Source organism: Oncorhynchus mykiss, chromosome 3, assembly GCF_057628025.1.
Source record: "Oncorhynchus mykiss isolate SJ-2025 chromosome 3, ASM5762802v1, whole genome shotgun sequence".
Lineage (NCBI taxonomy): Eukaryota > Metazoa > Chordata > Actinopteri > Salmoniformes > Salmonidae > Oncorhynchus > Oncorhynchus mykiss.
In genome coordinates this window covers 2,413,163-2,430,559 of record NC_143024.1, presented here as the reverse complement: position 1 = coordinate 2,430,559, position 17,397 = coordinate 2,413,163, and the positions used below count along the sequence as shown (strand labels likewise).

The 17,397-nt window shown below is 43.5% G+C and overlaps 11 non-coding genes across 11 annotated transcripts; all 11 read right to left on the bottom strand.

Moving 5' to 3' along the window:
• Positions 1 to 985: 985 nt before the first annotated feature.
• On the bottom strand, positions 986 to 1,058 carry trnak-cuu (transfer RNA lysine (anticodon CUU)). The gene has a single exon. It is a non-coding gene; the product is annotated as a tRNA-Lys (tRNA).
• A 416-nt stretch (positions 1,059 to 1,474) lies between these two features.
• On the bottom strand, positions 1,475 to 1,547 carry trnak-cuu (transfer RNA lysine (anticodon CUU)). Its single transcript has one exon. It is a non-coding gene; the product is annotated as a tRNA-Lys (tRNA).
• A 941-nt stretch (positions 1,548 to 2,488) lies between these two features.
• Positions 2,489 to 2,561, bottom strand: trnak-cuu (transfer RNA lysine (anticodon CUU)). The gene has a single exon. It is a non-coding gene; the product is annotated as a tRNA-Lys (tRNA).
• Positions 2,562 to 3,991: 1,430 nt separating this feature from the next.
• trnak-cuu (transfer RNA lysine (anticodon CUU)) lies at positions 3,992 to 4,064 on the bottom strand. The gene has a single exon. It is a non-coding gene; the product is annotated as a tRNA-Lys (tRNA).
• A 1,412-nt stretch (positions 4,065 to 5,476) lies between these two features.
• trnak-cuu (transfer RNA lysine (anticodon CUU)) lies at positions 5,477 to 5,549 on the bottom strand. Its single transcript has one exon. It is a non-coding gene; the product is annotated as a tRNA-Lys (tRNA).
• A 1,412-nt stretch (positions 5,550 to 6,961) lies between these two features.
• Positions 6,962 to 7,034, bottom strand: trnak-cuu (transfer RNA lysine (anticodon CUU)). The gene has a single exon. It is a non-coding gene; the product is annotated as a tRNA-Lys (tRNA).
• A 914-nt stretch (positions 7,035 to 7,948) lies between these two features.
• trnak-cuu (transfer RNA lysine (anticodon CUU)) lies at positions 7,949 to 8,021 on the bottom strand. Its single transcript has one exon. It is a non-coding gene; the product is annotated as a tRNA-Lys (tRNA).
• A 1,438-nt stretch (positions 8,022 to 9,459) lies between these two features.
• On the bottom strand, positions 9,460 to 9,532 carry trnak-cuu (transfer RNA lysine (anticodon CUU)). Its single transcript has one exon. It is a non-coding gene; the product is annotated as a tRNA-Lys (tRNA).
• A 922-nt stretch (positions 9,533 to 10,454) lies between these two features.
• trnak-cuu (transfer RNA lysine (anticodon CUU)) lies at positions 10,455 to 10,527 on the bottom strand. The gene has a single exon. It is a non-coding gene; the product is annotated as a tRNA-Lys (tRNA).
• A 2,912-nt stretch (positions 10,528 to 13,439) lies between these two features.
• On the bottom strand, positions 13,440 to 13,512 carry trnak-cuu (transfer RNA lysine (anticodon CUU)). The gene has a single exon. It is a non-coding gene; the product is annotated as a tRNA-Lys (tRNA).
• A 2,890-nt stretch (positions 13,513 to 16,402) lies between these two features.
• On the bottom strand, positions 16,403 to 16,475 carry trnak-cuu (transfer RNA lysine (anticodon CUU)). Its single transcript has one exon. It is a non-coding gene; the product is annotated as a tRNA-Lys (tRNA).
• Positions 16,476 to 17,397: the final 922 nt, after the last annotated feature.

Genomic DNA, 17,397 nt, shown 5'->3' with positions numbered 1-17,397 from the left:
ATCGTACATCCCAGTTTCTGCAAAATATGGTGATCAGTGAGTGATGTTGATGGATCCTGTGGTGCAATCTGTTAGCGTGTTGTACTTATACAGCAGTATACAGCAATTAGATGACAAGGTTATGAGTTCAAGCCCCACCAGGAGCAAGTATTGTTCTTGAAGCCTCTGCCTGTCTCTTTCTTGTCCGGAAAATGATAATTTATTCAAGCCATTTAGGAGTACAATTCATTGGTAATAGGTATGTCATTGAGATGACAGGTCATAGTGCAGGCAGAGATAGAATACAAATTCATAGCCTTCTGTATCACCAACTATGCAGGGTGGCAAGCCTGCTCGAAATTCCAAGCGGATGGTTGTCTGCGAAGTGAGATAGAATACAAATTCATAGCCTTCTGTATCACCAACTATGCAGGGTGGCAAGCCTGCTCGAAATTCCAAGCGGATGGTTGTTTGCGAAGTGAGTTGGTGCTTCGGCAGAGAAAATAATCACCCAGCGTTGGGCTCGAACCCACAACCCTGAGATTAAGAGTCTCATACTCTACCGACTGAGCTAGCCAGGTACCTCAATGGTGATCTTGACTTGGTTTGAATATCGTACATCCCAGTTTCTGCAAAATATGGTGATCAGTGAGTGTTGTTGATGGATCCTGTGGTGCAATCTGTTAGCGTGTTGTACTTATACAGCAGTATACAGCAATTAGATGACAAGGTTATGAGTTCAAGCCCCACCAGGAGCAAGTATTGTTCTTGAAGCCTCTGCCTGTCTATTTCTGCTCCGGAAAATGATAATTTATTCAAGCCATTTAGGAGTACAATTCATTGGTAATAGGTATGTCATTGAGATGACAGGTCAGAGTGCAGGCAGAGATAGAATACAAATTCATAGCCTTCTGTATCACCAACTATGCAGAGTGGCAAGCCTGCTCGAAATTCCAAGCGGATGGTTGTTTGCGAAGTGAGTTGGTGCTTCGGCAGAGAAAATAATCACCTAACGTGGGGCTCGAACCCACGACCCTGAGATTAAGAGTCTCATGCTCTACCGACTGAGCTAGCCAGGTACCTCAATTGTGATCTTGACTTGGTTTGAATATCGTACATCCCAGTTTCTGCAAAATATGGTGATCAGTGAGTGTTGTTGATGGATCCTGTGGTGCAATCTGTTAGCGTGTTGTACTTATACAGCAGTATAAAGCAATTAGATGACAAGGTTATGAGTTCAAGCCCCACCAGGAGCAAGTATTCTTCTTGCCTGTCTATTTCTTGTCCGGAAAATGATAATTTATTCAAGCCATTTAGGAGTACAATTCATTGGTAATAGGTATGTCATTCAGATGACAGGTCAGAGTGCAGGCAGAGATAGAATACAAATTCATAGCCTTCTGTATCACCAACTATGCAGGGAGGCAAGCCTGCTCGAAATTCCAAGCGGATGGTTGTTTGCGAAGTGAGTTGGTGCTTCGGCAGAGAAAATAATCACCTAACGTGGGGCTCGAACCCACGACCCTGAGATTAAGAGTCTCATGCTCTACCGACTGAGCTAGCCAGGTGCCTCAATAGTATTTTTGACTTGGTACGAATATCGTACAGCCCAGTTTCTACAAAATATGGTGATCAGTGAGTGTTGTTGATGGATCCTGTGGTGCAATCTGTTAGCGTGTTGTACTTAAACAGCAGTATACAGCAATTAGATGACAAGGTTATGAGTTCAAGCCCCACTAGGAGCAAGTATTGTTCTTGAAGCCTCTGCCTGTCTATTTCTTGTCCGGAAAATGATAATTTATTCAAGCCATTTAGGAGTACAATTCATTGGTAATAGGTATGTCATTCAGATGACAGGTCAGAGTGCAGGCAGAGATAGAATACAAATTCATAGCCTTCTGTATCACCAACTATGCCCACGACCCACGACCCTGCAACTATGCAGGGTGCTCGAAATTCCAAGCGGATGGTTGTTTGCGAAGTGAGTTGGTGCTTCGGCAGAGAAAATAATCACCCAACGTGGGGCTCGAACCCACGACCCTGAGATTAAGAGTCTCATGCTCTACCGACTGAGCTAGCCAGGTACCTCAATGCTGATCTTGACTTGGTTTGAATATCGTACATCCCAGTTTCTGCAAAATATCGTGATCAGTGAGTGTTGTTGATGGATCCTGTGGTGCAATCTGTTAGCGTGTTGTACTTATACAGCAGTATAAAGCAATTAGATGACAAGGTTATGAGTTCAAGCCCCACCAGGAGCAAGTATTCTTGTTGAAGCCTCTGCCTGTCTATTTCTTGTCCGGAAAATGATAATTTATTCAAGCCATTTAGGAGTACAATTCATTGGTAATAGGTATGTCATTCAGATGACAGGTCAGAGTGCAGGCAGAGATAGAATACAAATTCATAGCCTTCTGTATCACCAACTATGCAGGGAGGCAAGCCTGCTCGAAATTCCAAGCGGATGGTTGTTTGCGAAGTGAGTTGGTGCTTCGGCAGAGAAAATAATCACCTAACGTGGGGCTCGAACCCACGACCCTGAGATTAAGAGTCTCATGCTCTACCGACTGAGCTAGCCAGGTGCCTCAATAGTATTTTTGACTTGGTACGAATATCGTACAGCCCAGTTTCTGCAAAATATGGTGATCAGTGAGTGTTGTTGATGGATCCTGTGGTGCAATCTGTTAGCGTGTTGTACTTAAACAGCAGTATACAGCAATTAGATGACAAGGTTATGAGTTCAAGCCCCACTAGGAGCAAGTATTGTTCTTGAAGCCTCTGCCTGTCTATTTCTTGTCCGGAAAATGATAATTTATTCAAGCCATTTAGGAGTACAATTCATTGGTAATAGGTATGTCATTCAGATGACAGGTCAGAGTGCAGGCAGAGATAGAATACAAATTCATAGCCTTCTGTATCACCAACTATGCCCACGACCCACGACCCTGCAACTATGCAGGGTGCTCGAAATTCCAAGCGGATGGTTGTTTGCGAAGTGAGTTGGTGCTTCGGCAGAGAAAATAATCACCCAACGTGGGGCTCGAACCCACGACCCTGAGATTAAGAGTCTCATGCTCTACCGACTGAGCTAGCCAGGTACCTCAATGCTGATCTTGACTTGGTTTGAATATCGTACATCCCAGTTTCTGCAAAATATGGTGATCAGTGAGTGTTGTTGATGGATCCTGTGGTGCAATCTGTTAGCGTGTTGTACTTATACAGCAGTATAAAGCAATTAGATGACAAGGTTATGAGTTCAAGCCCCACCAGGAGCAAGTATTCTTGTTGAAGCCTCTGCCTGTCTATTTCTTGTCCGGAAAATGATAATTTATTCAAGCCATTTAGGAGTACAATTCATTGGTAATAGGTATGTCATTGAGATGACAGGTCAGAGTGCAGGCAGAGATAGAATACAAATTCATAGCCTTCTGTATCACCAACCATGCAGGGTGGCAAGCCTGCTCGAAATTCCAAGCGGATGGTTGTTTGCGAAGTGAGTTGGTGCTTCGGCAGAGAAAATAATCACCTAACGTGGGGCTCAAACCCACGACCCAGAGATTAAGAGTCTCATGCTCTACCGACTGAGCTAGCCAGGTACCTCAATGCTGATCTTGACTTGGTTTGAATATCGTACATCCCAGTTTCTGCAAAATATGGTGATCAGTGAGTGTTGTTGATGGATCCTGTGGTGCAATCTGTTAGCGTGTTGTACTTATACAGCAGTATAAAGCAATTAGATGTCAAGGTTATGAGTTCAAGCCCCACCAGGAGCAAGTATTCTTCTTGCCTGTCTATTTCTTGTCCGGAAAATGTTAATTTATTCAAGCCATTTAGGAGTACAATTCATTGGTAATAGGTATGTCATTGAGATGACAGGTCAGAGTGCAGGCAGAGATAGAATACAAATTCATAGCCTTCTGTATCACCAACTATGCAGAGTGGAAAGCCTGCTCGAAATTCCAAGCGGATGGTTGTTTGCGAAGTGAGTTGGTGCTTCGGCAGAGAAAATAATCACCTAACGTGGGGCTCGAACCCACGACCCTGAGATTAAGAGTCTCATGCTCTACCGACTGAGCTAGCCAGGTGCCTCAATAGTATTTTTGACTTGGTACGAATATCGTACAGCCCAGTTTCTGCAAAATATGGTGATCAGTGAGTGTTGTTGATGGATCCTGTGGTGCAATCTGTTAGCGTGTTGTACTTAAACAGCAGTATACAGCAATTAGATGACAAGGTTATGAGTTCAAGCCCCACCAGGAGCAAGTATTGTTCTTGAAGCCTCTGCCTGTCTATTTCTGGTCCGGAAAATGATAATTTATTCAAGCCATTTAGGAGTACAATTCATTGGTAATAGGTATGTCATTGAGATGACAGGTCAGAGTGCAGGCAGAGATAGAATACAAATTCATAGCCTTCTGTATCACCAACTATGCAGAGTGGCAAGCCTGCTCGAAATTCCAAGCGGATGGTTGTTTGCGAAGTGAGTTGGTGCTTCGGCAGAGAAAATAATCACCTAACGTGGGGCTCGAACCCACGACCCTGAGATTAAGAGTCTCATGCTCTACCGAGTGAGCTAGCCAGGTGCCTCAATAGTATTTTTGACTTGGTACGAATATCGTACAGCCCAGTTTCTGCAAAATATGGTGATCAGTGAGTGTTGTTGATGGATCCTGTGGTGCAATCTGTTAGCGTGTTGTACTTATACAGCAGTATAAAGCAATTAGATGACAAGGTTATGAGTTCAAGCCCCACCAGGAGCAAGTATTCTTGTTGAAGCCTCTGCCTGTCTATTTCTTGTCCGGAAAATGATAATTTATTCAAGCCATTTAGGAGTACAATTCATTGGTAATAGGTATGTCATTGAGATGACAGGTCAGAGTGCAGGCAGAGATAGAATACAAATTCATAGCCTTCTGTATCACCAACTATGCAGGGTGGCAAGCCTGCTCGAAATTCCAAGCGGATGGTTGTTTGCGAAGTGAGTTGGTGCTTCGGCAGAGAAAATAATCACCTAACGTGGGGCTCAAACCCACGACCCAGAGATTAAGAGTCTCATGCTCTACCGACTGAGCTAGCCAGGTACCTCAATGCTGATCTTGACTTGGTTTGAATATCGTACATCCCAGTTTCTGCAAAATATGGTGATCAGTGAGTGTTGTTGATGGATCCTCTGGTGCAATCTGTTAGCGTGTTGTACTTATACAGCAGTATAAAGCAATTAGATGTCAAGGTTATGAGTTCAAGCCCCACCAGGAGCAAGTATTCTTCTTGCCTGTCTATTTCTTGTCCGGAAAATGTTAATTTATTCAAGCCATTTAGGAGTACAATTCATTGGTAATAGGTATGTCATTGAGATGACAGGTCAGAGTGCAGGCAGAGATAGAATACAAATTCATAGCCTTCTGTATCACCAACTATGCAGAGTGGCAAGCCTGCTCGAAATTCCAAGCGGATGGTTGTTTGCGAAGTGAGTTGGTGCTTCGGCAGAGAAAATAATCACCTAACGTGGGGCTCGAACCCACGACCCTGAGATTAAGAGTCTCATGCTCTACCGACTGAGCTAGCCAGGTGCCTCAATAGTATTTTTGACTTGGTACGAATATCGTACAGCCCAGTTTCTGCAAAATATGGTGATCAGTGAGTGTTGTTGATGGATCCTGTGGTGCAATCTGTTAGCGTGTTGTACTTAAACAGCAGTATACAGCAATTAGATGACAAGGTTATGAGTTCAAGCCCCACCAGGAGCAAGTATTGTTCTTGAAGCCTCTGCCTGTCTATTTCTGGTCCGGAAAATGATAATTTATTCAAGCCATTTAGGAGTACAATTCATTGGTAATAGGTATGTCATTGAGATGACAGGTCAGAGTGCAGGCAGAGATAGAATACAAATTCATAGCCTTCTGTATCACCAACTATGCAGAGTGGCAAGCCTGCTCGAAATTCCAAGCGGATGGTTGTTTGCGAAGTGAGTTGGTGCTTCGGCAGAGAAAATAATCACCCAACGTGGGGCTCGAACCCACGACCCTGAGATTAAGAGTCTCATGCTCTACCGACTGAGCTAGCCAGGTACCTCAATGCTGATCTTGACTTGGTTTGAATATCGTACATCCCAGTTTCTGCAAAATATGGTGATCAGTGAGTGTTGTTGATGGATCCTGTGGTGCAATCTGTTAGCGTGTTGTACTTATACAGCAGTATAAAGCAATTAGATGACAAGGTTATGAGTTCAAGCCCCACCAGGAGCAAGTATTGTTCTTGAAGCCTCTGCCTGTCTCTTTCTTGTCCGGAAAATGATAATTTATTCAAGCCATTTAGGAGTACAATTCATTGGTAATAGGTATGTCATTGAGATGACAGGTCAGAGTGCAGGCAGAGATAGAATACAAATTCATAGCCTTCTGTATCACCAACCATGCAGGGTGGCAAGCCTGCTCGAAATTCCAAGCGGATGGTTGTTTGCGAAGTGAGTTGGTGCTTCGGCAGAGAAAATAATCACCTAACGTGGGGCTCAAACCCACGACCCAGAGATTAAGAGTCTCATGCTCTACCGACTGAGCTAGCCAGGTACCTCAATGCTGATCTTGACTTGGTTTGAATATCGTACATCCCAGTTTCTGCAAAATATGGTGATCAGTGAGTGTTGTTGATGGATCCTGTGGTGCAATCTGTTAGCGTGTTGTACTTATACAGCAGTATAAAGCAATTAGATGTCAAGGTTATGAGTTCAAGCCCCACCAGGAGCAAGTATTCTTCTTGCCTGTCTATTTCTTGTCCGGAAAATGTTAATTTATTCAAGCCATTTAGGAGTACAATTCATTGGTAATAGGTATGTCATTGAGATGACAGGTCAGAGTGCAGGCAGAGATAGAATACAAATTCATAGCCTTCTGTATCACCAACTATGCAGAGTGGCAAGCCTGCTCGAAATTCCAAGCGGATGGTTGTTTGCGAAGTGAGTTGGTGCTTCGGCAGAGAAAATAATCACCTAACGTGGGGCTCGAACCCACGACCCTGAGATTAAGAGTCTCATGCTCTACCGACTGAGCTAGCCAGGTGCCTCAATAGTATTTTTGACTTGGTACGAATATCGTACAGCCCAGTTTCTGCAAAATATGGTGATCAGTGAGTGTTGTTGATGGATCCTGTGGTGCAATCTGTTAGCGTGTTGTACTTAAACAGCAGTATACAGCAATTAGATGACAAGGTTATGAGTTCAAGCCCCACCAGGAGCAAGTATTGTTCTTGAAGCCTCTGCCTGTCTATTTCTGGTCCGGAAAATGATAATTTATTCAAGCCATTTAGGAGTACAATTCATTGGTAATAGGTATGTCATTGAGATGACAGGTCAGAGTGCAGGCAGAGATAGAATACAAATTCATAGCCTTCTGTATCACCAACTATGCAGAGTGGCAAGCCTGCTCGAAATTCCAAGCGGATGGTTGTTTGCGAAGTGAGTTGGTGCTTCGGCAGAGAAAATAATCACCTAACGTGGGGCTCAAACCCACGACCCAGAGATTAAGAGTCTCATGCTCTACCGACTGAGCTAGCCAGGTACCTCAATGCTGATCTTGACTTGGTTTGAATATCGTACATCCCAGTTTCTGCAAAATATGGTGATCAGTGAGTGTTGTTGATGGATCCTCTGGTGCAATCTGTTAGCGTGTTGTACTTATACAGCAGTATAAAGCAATTAGATGTCAAGGTTATGAGTTCAAGCCCCACCAGGAGCAAGTATTCTTCTTGCCTGTCTATTTCTTGTCCGGAAAATGTTAATTTATTCAAGCCATTTAGGAGTACAATTCATTGGTAATAGGTATGTCATTGAGATGACAGGTCAGAGTGCAGGCAGAGATAGAATACAAATTCATAGCCTTCTGTATCACCAACTATGCAGAGTGGCAAGCCTGCTCGAAATTCCAAGCGGATGGTTGTTTGCGAAGTGAGTTGGTGCTTCGGCAGAGAAAATAATCACCTAACGTGGGGCTCGAACCCACGACCCTGAGATTAAGAGTCTCATGCTCTACCGACTGAGCTAGCCAGGTGCCTCAATAGTATTTTTGACTTGGTACGAATATCGTACATCCCAGTTTCTGCAAAATATGGTGATCAGTGAGTGTTGTTGATGGATCCTGTGGTGCAATCTGTTAGCGTGTTGTACTTAAACAGCAGTATACAGCAATTAGATGACAAGGTTATGAGTTCAAGCCCCACCAGGAGCAAGTATTGTTCTTGAAGCCTCTGCCTGTCTATTTCTGGTCCGGAAAATGATAATTTATTCAAGCCATTTAGGAGTACAATTCATTGGTAATAGGTATGTCATTGAGATGACAGGTCAGAGTGCAGGCAGAGATAGAATACAAATTCATAGCCTTCTGTATCACCAACTATGCAGAGTGGCAAGCCTGCTCGAAATTCCAAGCGGATGGTTGTTTGCGAAGTGAGTTGGTGCTTCGGCAGAGAAAATAATCACCTAACGTGGGGCTCGAACCCACGACCCTGAGATTAAGAGTCTCATGCTCTACCGAGTGAGCTAGCCAGGTGCCTCAATAGTATTTTTGACTTGGTACGAATATCGTACAGCCCAGTTTCTGCAAAATATGGTGATCAGTGAGTGTTGTTGATGTATCCTGTGGTGCAATCTGTTAGCGTGTTGTACTTCAACAGCAGTATACAGCAATTAGATGACAAGGTTATGAGTTCAAGCCCCACTAGGAGCAAGTATTGTTCTTGAAGCCTCTGCCTGTCTATTTCTTGTCCGGAAAATGATAATTTATTCAAGCCATTTAGGAGTACAATTCATTGGTAATAGGTATGTCATTCAGATGACAGGTCAGAGTGCAGGCAGAGATAGAATACAAATTCATAGCCTTCTGTATCACCAACTATGCCCACGACCCACGACCCTGCAACTATGCAGGGTGCTCGAAATTCCAAGCGGATGGTTGTTTGCGAAGTGAGTTGGTGCTTCGGCAGAGAAAATTATCACCCAACGTGGGGCTCGAACCCACGACCCTGAGATTAAGAGTCTCATGCTCTACCGACTGAGCTAGCCAGGTACCTCAATGCTGATCTTGACTTGGTTTGAATATCGTACATCCCAGTTTCTGCAAAATATGGTGATCAGTGAGTGTTGTTGATGGATCCTGTGGTGCAATCTGTTAGCGTGTTGTACTTAAACAGCAGTATACAGCAATTAGATGACAAGGTTATAAGTTCAAGCCCCACCAGGAGTAAGTATTGTTCTTGAAGCCTCTGCCTGTCTATTTCTTGTCCGGAAAATGATAATTTATTCAAGCCATTTAGGAGTACAATTCATTGGTAATAGGTATGTCATTGAGATGACAGGTCAGAGTGCAGGCAGAGATAGAATACAAATTCATAGCCTTCTGTATCACCAACTATGCAGGGTGGTAAGCCTGTCGAAATTCCAAGCGGATGGTTGTTTGCGAAGTGAGTTGGTGCTTCGGCAGAGAAAATAATCACCTAACGTGGGGCTCGAACCCACGACCCTGAGATTAAGAGTCTCATGCTCTACCGACTGAGCTAGCCAGGTGCCTCAATAGTATTTTTGACTTGGTACGAATATCGTACAGCCCAGTTTCTGCAAAATATGGTGATCAGTGAGTGTTGTTGATGGATCCTGTGGTGCAATCTGTTAGCGTGTTGTACTTAAACAGCAGTATACAGCAATTAGATGACAAGGTTATAAGTTCAAGCCCCACCAGGAGTAAGTATTGTTCTTGAAGCCTCTGCCTGTCTATTTCTTGTCCGGAAAATGATAATTTATTCAAGCCATTTAGGAGTACAATTCATTGGTAATAGGTATGTCATTGAGATGACAGGTCAGAGTGCAGGCAGAGATAGAATACAAATTCATAGCCTTCTGTATCACCAACTATGCAGGGTGGTAAGCCTGTCGAAATTCCAAGCGGATGGTTGTTTGCGAAGTGAGTTGGTGCTTCGGCAGAGAAAATAATTACCCAAAGTGGGGCTCGAACCCACGACCATGAGATTAAGAGTCTCATGCTCTACCGACTGAGCTAGCCAGGTACCTCAATTGTGATCTTGACTTGGTTTGAAAATCGTACATCCCAGTTTCTGCAAAATATGGTGATCAGTGAGTGTTGTTGATGGATCCTGTGGTGCAATATGTTAGCGTGTTGTACTTATACAGCAGTATACAGCAATTAGATGACAAGGTTATGAGTTCAAGCCCCACTAGGAGCAAGTATTGTTCTTGAAGCCTCTGCCTGTCTATTTCTTGTCCGGAAGATGATAATTTATTCAAGCCATTTAGGAGTACAATTCATTGGTAATAGGTATGTCATTCAGATGACAGGTCAGAGTGCAGGCAGAGATAGAATACAAATTCATAGCCTTCTGTATCACCAACTATGCAGAGTGGCAAGCCTGCTCGAAATTCCAAGCGGATGGTTGTTTGCGAAGTGAGTTGGTGCTTCGGCAGAGAAAATAATCACCTAACGTGGGGCTCGAACCCACGACCCTGAGATTAAGAGTCTCATGCTCTACCGACTGAGCTAGCCAGGTACCTGAATAGTATTTTTGACTTGGTACGAATATCGTACAGCACAGTTTCTGCAAAATATGGTGATCAGTGAGTGTTGTTGATGGATCCTGTGGTGCAATCTGTTAGCGTGCTGTACTTATACAGCAGTATACAGCAATTAGATGACAAGGTTATGAGTTCAAGCCCCACTAGGAGCAAGTATTGTTCTTGAAGCCTCTGCCTGTCTATTTCTTGTCCGAAAAATGATAATTTATTCAAGCCATTTAGGAGTACAATTCATTGGTAATAGGTATGTCATTGAGATGACAGGTCAGAGTGCAGGCAGAGATAGAATACAAATTCATAGCCTTCTGTATCACCAACTATGCAGGGTGGCAAGCCTGTCGAAATTCCAAGCGGATGGTTGTTTGCGAAGTGAGTTGGTGCTTCGGCAGAGAAAATAATTACCCAACGTGGGGCTCGATCCCACGACCCTGAGATTAAGAGTCTCATGCTCTACCGACTGAGCTAGCCAGGTACCTCAATGGTGATCTTGACTTGGTTTGAAAATCGTACATCCCAGTTTCTGCAAAATATGGTGATCAGTGAGTGTTGTTGATGGATCCTGTGGTGCAATCTGTTAGCGTGTTGTACTTATACAGCAGTATACAGCAATTAGATGACAAGGTTATGAGTTCAAGCCCCACGAGGAGCAAGTATTGTTCTTGAAGCCTCTGCATGTCTATTTCTTGTCCGGAAAATGATAATTTATTCAAGCCATTTAGGAGTACAATTCATTGGTAATAGGTATGTCATTGAGATGACAGGTCAGAGTGCAGGCAGAGATAGAATACAAATTCATAGCCTTCTGTATCACCAACTATGCAGGGAGGCAAGCCTGCTCGAAATTCCAAGCGGATGGTTGTTGGCGAAGTGAGTTGGTGCTTTGGCAGAGAAAATAATAACCTAACGTGGGGCTCGAACCCACGACCCTGAGATTAAGAGTCTCATGCTCTACCGACTGAGCTAGCCAGGTGCCTCAATAGTATTTTTGACTTGGTTTGAATATCGTACATCCCAGTTTCTGCAAAATATGGTGATCAGTGAGGGTTGTTGATGGATCCTGTGGTGCAATCTGTTAGCGTGTTGTACTTAAACAGCAGTATACAGCAATTAGATGACAAGGTTATGAGTTCAAGCCCCACTAGGAGCAAGTATTGTTCTTGAAGCCTCTGCCTGTCTATTTCTTGTCCGGAAAATGATAATTTATTCAAGCCATTTAGGAGTACAATTCATTGGTAATAGGTATGTCATTCAGATGACAGGTCAGAGTGCAGGCAGAGATAGAATACAAATTCATAGCCTTCTGTATCACCAACTATGCAGGGTGGTAAGCCTGTCGAAATTCCAAGCGGATGGTTGTTTGCGAAGTGAGTTGGTGCTTCGGCAGAGAAAATAATTACCCAAAGTGGGGCTCTAACCCACGACCATGAGATTAAGAGTCTCATGCTCTACCGACTGAGCTAGCCAGGTACCTCAATGGTGATCTTGACTTGGTTTGAAAATCGTACATCCCAGTTTCTGCAAAATATGGTGATCAGTGAGTGTTGTTGATGGATCCTGTGGTGCAATATGTTAGCGTGTTGTACTTATACAGCAATATACAGCAATTAGATGACAAGGTTATGAGTTCAAGCCCCACTAGGAGCAAGTATTGTTCTTGAAGCCTCTGCCTGTCTATTTCTTGTCCGGAAAATGATAATTTATTCAAGCCATTTAGGAGTACAATTCATTGGTAATAGGTATGTCATTCAGATGACAGGTCAGAGTGCCGGCAGAGCTAGAATACAAATTCATAGCCTTCTGTATCACCAACCATGCAGAGTGGCAAGCCTGTTCGAAATTCCAAGCGGATGGTTGTTTGCGAAGTGAGTTGGTGCTTCGGCAGAGAAAATAATCACCTAACGTGGGGCTCGAACCCACGACCCTGAGATTAAGAGTCTCATGCTCTACCGACTGAGCTAGCCAGGAACCTGAGTAGTATTTTTGACTTGGTACGAATATCGTACAGCCCAGTTTCTGCAAAATATGGTGATCAGTGAGTGTTGTTGATGGATCCTGTGGTGCAATCTGTTAGCGTGTTGTACTTATACAGCAGTATACAGCAATTAGATGACAAGGTTATGAGTTCAAGCCCCACTAGGAGCAAGTATTGTTCTTGAAGCCTCTGCCTGTCTATTTCTTGTCCGGAAAATGATAATTTATTCAAGCCATTTAGGAGTACAATTCATTGGTAATAGGTATGTCATTGAGATGACAGGTCAGAGTGCAGGCAGAGATAGAATACAAATTCATAGCCTTCTGTATCACCAACTATGCAGGGTGGTAAGCCTGTCGAAATTCCAAGCGGATGGTTGTTTGCGAAGTGAGTTGGTGCTTCGGCAGAGAAAATAATTACCCAAAGTGGGGCTCGAACCCACTACCATGAGATTAAGAGTCTCATGCTCTACCGACTGAGCTAGCCAGGTACCTCAATTGTGATCTTGACTTGGTTTGAAAATCGTACATCCCAGTTTCTGCAAAATATGGTGATCAGTGAGTGTTGTTGATGGATCCTGTGGTGCAATATGTTAGCGTGTTGTACTTATACAGCAGTATACAGCAATTAGATGACAAGGTTATGAGTTCAAGCCCCACTAGGAGCAAGTATTGTTCTTGAAGCCTCTGCCTGTCTATTTCTTGTCCGGGAGATGATAATTTATTCAAGCCATTTAGGAGTACAATTCATTGGTAATAGGTATGTCATTCAGATGACAGGTCAGAGTGCCGGCAGAGCTAGAATACAAATTCATAGCCTTCTGTATCACCAACCATGCAGAGTGGCAAGCCTGTTCGAAATTCCAAGCGGATGGTTGTTTGCGAAGTGAGTTGGTGCTTCGGCAGAGAAAATAATCACCTAACGTGGGGCTCGAACCCACGACCCTGAGATTAAGAGTCTCATGCTCTACCGACTGAGCTAGCCAGGTACCTGAATAGTATTTTTGACTTGGTACGAATATCGTACAGCCCAGTTTCTGCAAAATATGGTGATCAGTGAGTGTTGTTGATGGATCCTGTGGTGCAATCTGTTAACGTGTTGTACTTATACAGCAGTATACAGCAATTAGATGACAAGGTTATGAGTTCAAGCCCCACGAGGAGCAAGTATTGTTCTTGAAGCCTCTGCCTGTCTATTTCTTGTCCGGAAAATGATAATTTATTCAAGCCATTTAGGAGTACAATTCATTGGTAATAGGTATGTCATTCAGATGACAGGTCAGAGTGCAGGCAGAGCAGGAATACAAATTCATAGCCTTCTGTATCACCAACTATGCAGAGTGGCAAGCCTGCTCGAAATTCCAAGCGGATGGTTGTTTGCGAAGTGAGTTGGTGCTTCGGCAGAGAAAATAATCACCTAACGTGGGGCTCACGACCCTGAGATTAAGAGTCTCATGCTCTACCGACTGAGCTAACCAGGTACCTCAATGCTGATCTTGACTTGGTTTGAATATCGTACATCCCAGTTTCTGCAAAATATGGTGATCAGTGAGTGTTGTTGATGGATCCTGTGGTGCAAACTGTTAGCGTGTTGTACTTATACAGCAGTATAAAGCAATTAGATGACAAGGTTATGAGTTCAAGCCCCACCAGGAGCAAGTATTCTTCTTGCCTGTCTATTTCTTGTCCGGAAAATTATAATTTATTCAAGCCATTTAGGAGTACAATTCATTGGTAATAGGTATGTCATTGAGATGACAGGTCAGAGTGCAGGCAGAGATAGAATACAAATTCATAGCCTTCTGTATCACCAACTATGCAGGGAGGCAAGCCTGCTCGAAATTCCAAGCGGATGGTTGTTGGCGAAGTGAGTTGGTGCTTCGGCAGAGAAAATAATCACCTAACGTGGGGCTCCAACCCACGACCCTGAGATTAAGAGTCTCATGCTCTACCGAATGAGCTAGCCAGGTGCCTCAATAGTATTTTTGACTTGGTTTGAATATCGTACATCCCAGTTTCTGCAAAATATGGTGATCAGTGAGGGTTGTTGATGGATCCTGTGGTGCAATCTGTTAGCGTGTTGTACTTAAACAGCAGTATACAGCAATTAGATGACAAGGTTATGAGTTCAAGCCCCACTAGGAGCAAGTATTGTTCTTGAAGCCTCTGCCTGTCTATTTCTTGTCCGGAAAATGATAATTTATTCAAGCCATTTAGGAGTACAATTCATTGGTAATAGGTATGTCATTCAGATGACAGGTCAGAGTGCAGGCAGAGATAGAATACAAATTCATAGCCTTCTGTATCACCAACTATGCAGGGTGCTCGAAATTCCAAGCGGATGGTTGTTTGCGAAGTGAGTTGGTGCTTCGGCAGAGAAAATAATTACCCAAAGTGGGGCTCTAACCCACGACCATGAGATTAAGAGTCTCATGCTCTACCGACTGAGCTAGCCAGGTACCTCAATGGTGATCTTGACTTGGTTTGAAAATCGTACATCCCAGTTTCTGCAAAATATGGTGATCAGTGAGTGTTGTTGATGGATCCTGTGGTGCAATATGTTAGCGTGTTGTACTTATACAGCAGTATACAGCAATTAGATGACAAGGTTATGAGTTCAAGCCCCACTAGGAGCAAGTATTGTTCTTGAAGCCTCTGCCTGTCTATTTCTTGTCCGGAAAATGATAATTTATTCAAGCCATTTAGGAGTACAATTCATTGGTAATAGGTATGTCATTCAGATGACAGGTCAGAGTGCCGGCAGAGATAGAATACAAATTCATAGCCTTCTGTATCACCAACCATGCAGAGTGGCAAGCCTGTTCGAAATTCCAAGCGGATGGTTGTTTGCGAAGTGAGTTGGTGCTTCGGCAGAGAAAATAATCACCTAACGTGGGGCTCGAACCCACGACCCTGAGATTAAGAGTCTCATGCTCTACCGACTGAGCTAGCCAGGAACCTGAGTAGTATTTTTGACTTGGTACGAATATCGTACAGCCCAGTTTCTGCAAAATATGGTGATCAGTGAGTGTTGTTGATGGATCCTGTGGTGCAATCTGTTAGCGTGTTGTACTTATACAGCAGTATACAGCAATTAGATGACAAGGTTATGAGTTCAAGCCCCACTAGGAGCAAGTATTGTTCTTGAAGCCTCTGCCTGTCTATTTCTTGTCCGGAAAATGATAATTTATTCAAGCCATTTAGGAGTACAATTCATTGGTAATAGGTATGTCATTGAGATGACAGGTCAGAGTGCAGGCAGAGATAGAATACAAATTCATAGCCTTCTGTATCACCAACTATGCAGGGTGGTAAGCCTGTCGAAATTCCAAGCGGATGGTTGTTTGCGAAGTGAGTTGGTGCTTCGGCAGAGAAAATAATTACCCAAAGTGGGGCTCGAACCCACGACCATGAGATTAAGAGTCTCATGCTCTACCGACTGAGCTAGCCAGGTACCTCAATTGTGATCTTGACTTGGTTTGAAAATCGTACATCCCAGTTTCTGCAAAATATGGTGATCAGTGAGTGTTGTTGATGGATCCTGTGGTGCAATATGTTAGCGTGTTGTACTTATACAGCAGTATACAGCAATTAGATGACAAGGTTATGAGTTCAAGCCCCACTAGGAGCAAGTATTGTTCTTGAAGCCTCTGCCTGTCTATTTCTTGTCCGGGAGATGATAATTTATTCAAGCCATTTAGGAGTACAATTCATTGGTAATAGGTATGTCATTCAGATGACAGGTCAGAGTGCCGGCAGAGCTAGAATACAAATTCATAGCCTTCTGTATCACCAACCATGCAGAGTGGCAAGCCTGTTCGAAATTCCAAGCGGATGGTTGTTTGCGAAGTGAGTTGGTGCTTCGGCAGAGAAAATAATCACCTAACGTGGGGCTCGAACCCACGACCCTGAGATTAAGAGTCTCATGCTCTACCGACTGAGCTAGCCAGGTACCTGAATAGTATTTTTGACTTGGTACGAATATCGTACAGCCCAGTTTCTGCAAAATATGGTGATCAGTGAGTGTTGTTGATGGATCCTGTGGTGCAATCTGTTAGCGTGTTGTACTTATACAGCAGTATACAGCAATTAGATGACAAGGTTATGAGTTCAAGCCCCACTAGGAGCAAGTATTGTTCTTGAAGCCTCTGCCTGTCTATTTCTTGTCCGGAAAATGATAATTTATTCAAGCCATTTAGGAGTACAATTCATTGGTAATAGGTATGTCATTGAGATGACAGGTCAGAGTGCAGGCAGAGATAGAATACAAATTCATAGCCTTCTGTATCACCAACTATGCAGAGTGGCAAGCCTGCTCGAAATTCCAAGCGGATGGTTGTTTGCGAAGTGAGTTGGTGCTTCGGCAGAGAAAATAATCACCTAACGTGGGGCTCACGACCCTGAGATTAAGAGTCTCATGCTCTACCGACTGAGCTAACCAGGTACCTCAATGCTGATCTTGACTTGGTTTGAATATCGTACATCCCAGTTTCTGCAAAATATGGTGATCAGTGAGTGTTGTTGATGGATCCTGTGGTGCAATCTGTTAGCGTGTTGTACTTATACAGCAGTATAAAGCAATTAGATGACAAGGTTATGAGTTCAAGCCCCACCAGGAGCAAGTATTCTTCTTGCCTGTCTATTTCTTGTCCGGAAAATTATAATTTATTCAAGCCATTTAGGAGTACAATTCATTGGTAATAGGTATGTCATTGAGATGACAGGTCAGAGTGCAGGCAGAGATAGAATACAAATTCATAGCCTTCTGTATCACCAACTATGCAGGGAGGCAAGCCTGCTCGAAATTCCAAGCGGATGGTTGTTGGCGAAGTGAGTTGGTGCTTCGGCAGAGAAAATAATCACCTAACGTGGGG